The sequence below is a fragment of the Acipenser ruthenus genome, unplaced genomic scaffold (assembly GCF_902713425.1).
Source record: "Acipenser ruthenus unplaced genomic scaffold, fAciRut3.2 maternal haplotype, whole genome shotgun sequence".
Classification (NCBI taxonomy): Eukaryota; Metazoa; Chordata; class Actinopteri; order Acipenseriformes; family Acipenseridae; genus Acipenser; species Acipenser ruthenus.
The window spans coordinates 1-8,931 of record NW_026708859.1 but is presented as its reverse complement, the minus strand read 5'-3'; the positions used below and the strand labels follow the sequence as shown (position 1 = coordinate 8,931).

The 8,931-nt window shown below is 55.2% G+C and overlaps 1 pseudogene; it reads right to left on the bottom strand.

Annotated features, from left to right (window-relative positions):
• Positions 1-1,764: 1,764 nt before the first annotated feature.
• Positions 1,765-8,397, bottom strand: LOC117395325 (putative gonadotropin-releasing hormone II receptor; annotated as a pseudogene).
• Between the last annotated feature and the right edge of the window lie 534 nt (positions 8,398-8,931).

Here is an 8,931-nt window from a genome sequence, read left to right as displayed (position 1 = left end):
AGAGAGAGAGAGAGAGAATGAATAAATTATAAACACACACACGTTTGCATTCCTATATTTGTGGGGACTTCTCATTGACTTTCACTATGATAAAATATGAGAATGCAGAGAGGGAAGAGAATCTGGAAAAATTGGGAATTCCAGGAATCGCATACAGAGGCACAGAGCGATGCCACTGAAAACATCATTATTATTATTTGTTTATTTAGCAGACGCCTTTATCCAAGGCGACTTACAGAGACTAGGGTGTGTGAACTATGCATCAGCTGCAGAGTCACTTACAACTACGTCTCACCCGAAAGACGGAGCACAAGGAGGTCAAGTGACTTGCTCAGGGTCACACAGTGAGTCAGTGGCTGAGGTGGGATTTGAACCGGGGACCTCCTGGTTACAAGCCCTTTTCTTTAACCACTGGACCGCACAGCCTCCTGTAGCTCCGATTGTATCTCTGCCTGTAACATCACCCTGCAGAGCTGGCACATACCGTACGAAATAACACACTCGAGAGAGTGCCGCTGCAAGACAATATTAGAACATTATTTGCACCCCCGGGGGAAAGAATATGTGTCGCCCCCCCGTCCCCCCCCCCCACATGCATGTTGGATATTTATCCAATTTGTATGTAAATTCTGCAGGTGCCATGCTAGTGAATGCAAAGAAAGTTTGCAGGCTGTTATCGTGCATTATTGTAGATGAGACTGGACCTGTCAGAGGGGACTGGATGGGACAAGGTTAGAGTTAGGGGTAGGGTTAGAGTTAGAGTTAGGGGTAGGGTATAGGGTTAGAGTCAGGGGTAGGGTATAGGGTTAGAGTTAGTGGTAGGGTTAGGGTTAGAGTTAGAGTTAGGGGTAGGGTATAGGGTTAGAGTCAGGGGTAGGGTATAGGGTTAGAGTCAGGGGTAGGGTATAGGGTATAGGGTTAGAGTCAGGGGTAGGGTATAGGGTTAGGGTTAGAGTTAGGGGTAGGGTATAGGGTTAGAGTCAGGGGTAGGGTATAGGGTATAGGGTTAGGGTTAAGGGTAGGGTTTTTTTATAAAGTGGTCTTGCACGGATATAGATTTACATGTAAATAAATATTACTGTGTTACAGAAAATGTAATCCTCCCGAATGTTGGTTCCTAGGAGGAAGGAGTAGTTCTTCCTGGGGGAATATTCAACAGGAACATACATTGTGTGACGCTGATCCATCTACATGAATAACTTACACAGAGCCATTGTCTGAATTGATCAGAAACAGCGGGATCGCTTCTGTCGGTGTTGGCCATCTGGGTGTATTGCAGGATCACCCCAGTGTGTGTGTATTTTATATAATTACCATCAAACCCGTTTAATATCAAGTGAAAGAGGCTGTTACAAGAAGTGGCGTGGACATTCACCCTTTTAAGGTTTTAATATTACAAATGGGAAAACAATACTGATCCCGGCCTCTTTAAAGTAAATTCTATGCGGTTGCTTTGACACTTTATCACCAGCAGGTGGCAGAATTACACAAGGGAACAACTTTTCATGCTTTTTTTAATTATTGTTTTTCTGGGTTTGAATTTTGTTTGACTGTTTTTATGATTAAGTGTTTTCGTCCTGTTTGAATGCTTGGTATCTTTTTTTTTTGCCATTGATTTTTATCATGTTATTTCTTGTCGCCTTCTCTTACCAGTACAAGGAGGACCCCCTCCCCCCTACACCCTACACCCCTTCCCCTTCCCCTCCCCCCTTTTTGAACGAGATGTATATCTCAAGGGTTCTGTCCCGTTTAAATTGTGAATGTCTATTTCCTTGTAAAAGGGTATTGCATCACAGAGTTCCAGAACCCTATCCTGCAGGGGTACTGAAAGGTCTTTAGAGTGCTTTAGCATAGAAAAAAAACCCTCTTTTTGTGCTTTGTAATTATTATTCACATTTCACGAATGGTTGAGTATCCTTCTCCAGCTGCAGTTCCACTCTGTTCATCAAAGAAACCGCAGCCCTGCATCCCGACTGCAATCGCAAGAGACGCGCTGGGGGCAACCAGGACTGGAAAGGGTTAAGTAATCAATTCCAATTCCAACTCACAGGCCCTCCAGCCTCCAGTCCACCTCCTGAGTTGTTGGGATGACTCGAACCCAGATCTCATGGCTCCCAGTCCTTGAGCTCTAACTGTTAAGCCAACATGATACACAACCAGTCAGTGATGAGTTATTAGACTCTCTAATAATAAGACACACCTGACCACTTGTTACCTAGACACACTGGGGCTGATCAAGCTGCTAGTAAAACCTGGAATGGGTGAAGCTGCTGTGCAATAGGAGTCTGATTCACATCCTTGGAGCTTGGGAAAACTAAAAATACAGTGGTAAACTTTAAGGGCATTCATTTTATTTCCATTATTTCCATGAATTTTCCCTGTTTCCCTGCACATTCCCAGTGCAGAATTCCAGGAGGGGGCGTTGATCTGGAGTGGCTCACCCAGGTTCACCTTGGTGCAGTTCGAGTGCCTCTCCTCTCCCACAATGCACTTGTAGACGTCCCCCTTCCTGTTATTGGCCGGCCTGTCCCACGGGGCACCAACCAGCATCCTGCAGCGCAAACAAACACAGCCGATTGGCTGGGACTGAGATTGCTATGCAACGGGAGTCTTGTTCCCGCCCCTGCAACCCCAACTCTCACCCAGCTTGGAGATCAGACCAGCACTGGGAGAGGAGACCAGGCTGAGCAAGGAGTTCCAATCCCAGCTGCAGCCCTGCCAGCCTGTGGTCGGCTTAAACAGCGTCACACCAGACTCTCCTCCATGCTCCCTTTGCAGAGGCTGCTGCAGGGGGAGTTGGGGGTCTCTGGCCGGTCCCTGGCCCCTCTCTGTTGGTGAAGGGGGGAGCATCGAAAGGAGCCGGTCCCCAGCGAGGGGGTGTCGGGGTCGGGTCTGGCTTTGCGGACCTCCCTGTGGAAGTGGAGGGTGAAAAGCCCGTAGAACAGCGGGTTCAGGGAGGAGTTGAGGAGTCCGAACGTGAAGAGGATGTGCGACAGCGAGGGGGGCACCTGCCCGCGGGTCAGCATCTCCGGGCAGAACCAGTACCACAGCCCCAGCAGGTAGTAGGGGGTCCAGCAGAGGATGAAGGAGAGCACCAGCACCAGGGACAGCTTCAGGGTGCGTAGGCGGGCTCTCGGGATGTTGTCACCGGAGCGGCGCAGCTGGATCTCCCTCGAGGAGACTGGAGAGGGGAGGGGAGGGGAGAGACAAGACAGTTAACATTATTATTATTATTATTATTATTATTATTATTATTATTATTATTATTATTATTATTATTATTATTATTATTATTATTATTATTTCTTAGCAGACGCCCTTATCCAGGGCGACTTCCAATTGTTACAAGATATCACATTATTTTTACATACAATTACCCAATTATACAGTTGGGTTTTTTACTGGAGCAATCTAGGTAAAGTACCTTGTTCAAGGGTACAGCAGCAGTGTCCCCTCACCTGGGATTGAACCCCTGCGCTGCTCACCGGCCCCCCTCTTCCTCCTCCTCCTCCTCTTCCCGGAGATCTCGTGCAGGATGCGCGAGTAGCACAGCACCATGGTGAACAGAGGCAGCAGGAACAGGCAGGCGAAGGTGAGCATGTTGTACAGAGTCTCCTGCCAGTGCTGTTGGAAACTGCCCAGCGTGGAGCACTGCACGAAGGGGACGGGCCGGGAGCGACTCACCGTGTGGAAGAGGAAGAGCTGCAAGCACACAGGGAGGCATACAGAGAGACGACACCCACAGAGAAACACAACCATCACACATACACACAGAGAAACAACCATCACACATACACACAGAGAAACACAACCATCACACCCATACAGAAACACAACTATCACACACACACAGAGAAACACAACTATCACACACACACAGAAACACAACTATCACACACACACACACAGAAACACAACTATCACACACACACACAGAGAAACACAACTATCACACACACACACAGAGAAACACAACTATCACACACACACAGAAACACAACTATCACACCCCAGAGAAACACAACCATCACACACACACACACAGAAACACAACTATCACACACACACACACAGAAACACAACTATCACACACACACACACAGTCACACAGAGAAACACAACTATCACCCATACAGAGAAACAACACTATCACACACACACACAGAAACACAACCATCACACACACACACACAGAAACACAACTATCACACACACACACACAGAGAAACACAACTATCACACACACACACAGTCACACAGAGAACACAACTATCACACACACACACACAGAGAAACACAACCATCACACACACACACAGAGAAACACAACTATCACACACACACAGAAACACAACCATCACACACACACACACAGAAACACAACCATCACACACACACACAGAGAAACACAACTATCACACACACACACAGAGAAACACAACCATCACACACACACACACAGAGAAACACAACCATCACACACACACACAGAGAAACACAACTATCACACACACACAGAGAAACACAACCATCACACACACACACACAGAAACACAACTATCACACACACACACAGAGAAACACAACTATCACACACACACACACACACACAGTCACACAGAGAACACAACTATCACACACACACACCCACACAGAGAAACTTGGTTATGCAGTACAAAAGAGGGGAGGGGAGTGTTGGGGAGCTAGACCCTGTGGGTGCCCCGGACGCCCCTAGCGGACTCGGGGGTGGGGTGTACCTGTGGCAGCGCCAGCGTGATGCTCAGAGCCCAGGCCCCCCCTAGCGGGCTCGGGTGTGGGGGGGTACCTGTGGCAGCGCCAGCGTGATGCTCAGAGCCCAGGCCCCCCCTAGAGGACTCGGGAGTGGGGGGGTACCTGTGGCAGCGCCAGCGTGATGCTCAGAGCCCAGGCCCCCCCTAGAGGACTCGGGTGTGGGGGGGTACCTGTGGCAGCGCCAGCGTGATGCTAAGAGCCCAGGCCGCCCCTAGCGGACTCGGGGGTGGGGGGTACCTGTGGCAGCGCCAGCGTGATGCTCAGAGCCCAGGCTCCACACAGCAGAAGCTTGTTCCTCTTCTTAGCGTCTCCAATGGCCAGCGGGTTCAAGATGGCGGCCTGGCGGTCGACCGAGATCACCACGGTAACGAAGGCTGAAGAGTACATGGCAACGAGCTTCAGGAACATGAGGAGGCGGCAGGACAGATCGCCCGCGTACCACTGCACCTGGGAAGAGGGGTGCACTTCAATCTGTTAACGGGACGTTATTCAGCAGCTTTCATTCGACTCTGTGGAGCTAGATTAGCTCATTCTACAGGGTCATGCAAAACGTTAGGTCACAACTGTACATTCTCTGCCCCCTCCAGCCCTGCTCTGCTCTCCTCTCCCTTCTTCCCCTGCTCTCCTTTCCTCCCTCTCTTCCCCTCCCCTCTCCTCTAATCCCTCCACTGCCTCTCCTCTCTCCCCTCATCTCCCCACCCTCTCCCCTGCCTATCCCCTCATCTCCCTCTCACCTCTCTTCTCCACCCTCCACCTGCCTTTCCCCTCCCCTGCCTCTCCCCTCCCCTCCCCTCCCCCTCCTCCCCCTCTCCCTGCATCTCTCCTCCTGCCCCCCTCCCCCCTCTCCCCTCCCCTGCCTCTCCTCTCTCCCCTCATCTCCCCACCCTCTCCCCTGCCTATCCCCTCATCTCCCTCTCACCTCTCTTCTCCACCCTCTACCTGCCTTTCCCCTCCCCTGCCTCTCCCCTCCCCTCCCCTCCCCTCCTCCTCCTCCCCCTCTCCCTGCATCTCCCCTCCTGCCCCCCTCCCCCCTCTCCCCTCCCCTGCCTCTCCTCTCTCCCCTCATCTCCCCACCCTCTCCCCTGCCTATCCCCTCATCTCCCTCTCACCTCTCTTCTCCACCCTCCACCTGCCTTTCCCCTCCCCTGCCTCTCCCCTCCCCTCCCCTCCCCTCGCCTCCTCCTCCTCCCCCTCTCCCTGCATCTCCCCTCCTGCCCCCCTCCCCCCTCTCCCCTCCCCTGCCTCTCCTCTCTCCCCTCATCTCCCCACCCTCTCCCCTGCCTATCCCCTCATCTCCCTCTCACCTCTCTTCTCCACCCTCCACCTGCCTTTCCCCTCCCCTGCCTCTCCCCTCCCCTCCCCTCCCCTCCTCCTCCTCTCCCTGCATCTCCCCTCCTGCCCCCCTCCCCCCTCTCCCCTCCCCTGCCTCTCCTCTCTCCCCTCATCTCCCCACCCTCTCCCCTGCCTATCCCCTCATCTCCCTCTCACCTCTCTTCTCCACCCTCCACCTGCCTTTCCCCTCCCCTGCCTCTCCCCTCCCCTCCCCTCCCCTCCTCCTCCTCCCCCTCTCCCTGCATCTCCCCTCCTGCCCCCCTCCCCACTCTCCCCTCCCCTGCCTCTCCTCTCTCCCCTCATCTCCCCACCCTCTCCCCTGCCTATCCCCTCATCTCCCTCTCACCTCTCTTCTCCACCCTCCACCTGCCTTTCCCCTCCCCTGCCTCTCCCCTCCCCTCCCCTCCCCTCCTCCTCCTCTCCCTGCATCTCCCCTCCTGCCCCCCTCCCCCCTCTCCCCTCCCCTGCCTCTCCTCTCTCCCCTCATCTCCCCACCCTCTCCCCTGCCTATCCCCTCATCTCCCTCTCACCTCTCTTCTCCACCCTCCACCTGCCTTTCCCCTCCCCTGCCTCTCCCCTCCCCTCCCCTCCCCTCCTCCTCCTCTCCCTGCATCTCCCCTCCTGCCCCCCTCCCCCCTCTCCCCCTCCCCTGCCTCTCCTCTCTCCCCTCATCTCCCCACCCTCTCCCCTGCCTATCCCCTCATCTCCCTCTCACCTCTCTTCTCCACCCTCCACCTGCCTTTCCCCTCCCTGCCTCTCCCCTCCCCTCCCCTCCCCTCCTCCTCCTCCCCCTCTCCCTGCATCTCCCCTCCTGCCCCCCCTCCCCACTCTCCCCTCCCCTGCCTCTCCTCTCTCCCCTCATCTCCCCACCCTCTCCCCTGCCTATCCCCCTCATCTCCCTCTCACCTCTCTTCTCCACCCTCCACCTGCCTTTCCCCTCCCCTGCCTCTCCCCTCCCCTCCCCTCCCCTCCTCCTCCCCCTCTCCCTGCATCTCCCCTCCTGCCCCCCTCCCCCCTCTCCCCTCCCCTGCCTCTCCTCTCTCCCCTCATCTCCCCACCCTCTCCCCTGCCTATCCCCTCATCTCCCTCTCACCTCTCTTCTCCACCCTCTACCTGCCTTTCCCCTCCCCTGCCTCTCCCCTCCCCTCCCCTCCCCTCCTCCTCCTCCCCCTCTCCCTGCATCTCCCCTCCTGCCCCCCTCCCCCCTCTCCCCTCCCCTGCCTCTCCTCTCTCCCCTCATCTCCCCACCCTCTCCCCTGCCTATCCCCTCATCTCCCTCTCACCTCTCTTCTCCACCCTCCACCTGCCTTTCCCCTCCCCTGCCTCTCCCCTCCCCTCCCCTCGCCTCCTCCTCCTCCCCCTCTCCCTGCATCTCCCCTCCTGCCCCCCTCCCCCCTCCTCCCCTCCCCTGCCTCTCCTCTCTCCCCTCATCTCCCCACCCTCTCCCCTGCCTATCCCCTCATCTCCCTCTCACCTCTCTTCTCCCACCATCCACCTGCCTCTCCCCTCCCCTCCCCTCCCCTCCTCCCCCTCTCCCTGCATCTCCCCTCCTGCCCCCCTCTCCCCCTCTCCCCTCCCCTGCCTCTCCTCTCTCCCCTCATCTCCCCACCCTCTCCCCTGCCTATCCCCTCATCTCCCTCTCACCTCTCTTCTCCACCATCCACCTGCCTCTCCCCTCCCCTCCCCTCTCCTCCTCCCCCTCTCCCTGCATCTCCCCTCCTGCCCCCCCTCTCCCCTCTCCCCTCTCCCTCTCCCCCTCCCCTCCCCCTCCTCCTCCTCCTCCTCCTCCCCCTCTCCCTCTCCCCTCCTGCCCCCCCTCTCCCCTCTCCCCTCCTGCCCCCCTCTCCCCTCTCCCCTCTCCCCTCCCCTCTCACAGTGATGTTCCAGACAGCATCGAGAGGCATCACGATAACAGTGACGAGCAGGTCAGACGACGGCCAGGTTCGTGATGAGCAGCTTGATGTGCGAACGCCGGCGCCCCCTGCGGGACACGGTCCACAGCACAGCCGTGTTGGAGCAGGCGGAGGCGATGAAGAGGAGCAACGTCACAGACACTCGGCGACCTTGGCAGCCGTGGAGAAGCTGGGCGTGACGAAGGACCTCTCCCCTTCCCCTTCCCCTTCCACCCGTGCAGTCACTGCTTTCGTTAGCCCCCGGGGAGCCGCACCTCCACAGGTCCGTCGGGGGCCACAGTGCAGGGGGAGTGGGGGTGAGGTTCATGTTGGGGGGTGCTGAGGGGGGTGAGGGGTCGTTACGAGTCCTCGGAGCTGTAGGTCACATCTACCAGAGCGGGGTCTCCAGGTGACCGGGGGGGGGGGGGGGGGGGGGGGGAAGCTGGCAGAATCTGTCGTGTCCAGATCGAGTCTCATCTGCAGTAACTCCAAGACAGACTCCTTCTGAGGATTTCACTCCCTGTCTAAATCAATAAGTCAACGTCAGTCCGGTTCCTGCAGTGCAATGCATCTATTACGATCAGTCTAGTAATTCAGGATTAATGCTGTATTATTATTATTATTATTATTATTATTATTATTATTATTATTATTATTATTATTATTATTATTATTATTTATTTCTTAGCAGACGCCCTTATCCAGGGCGACTTACAGTCGTAAACAAAAATACATTTCAAGAATGTATTTTTGTGTGATACAGTGCGATAGCGCCTCTCTCTCCCTCCCCACTCCCCTCTCCTCCCTCTGTCTCTTTCTCTAATGTCCCTTGCCTCCTCTCCTCTATCTCATTGCTTATTCATCCCCAGTTAAGCGTTCCTCCAGCCTGCCGAGCTGCTGTTGAAATATTAATGCC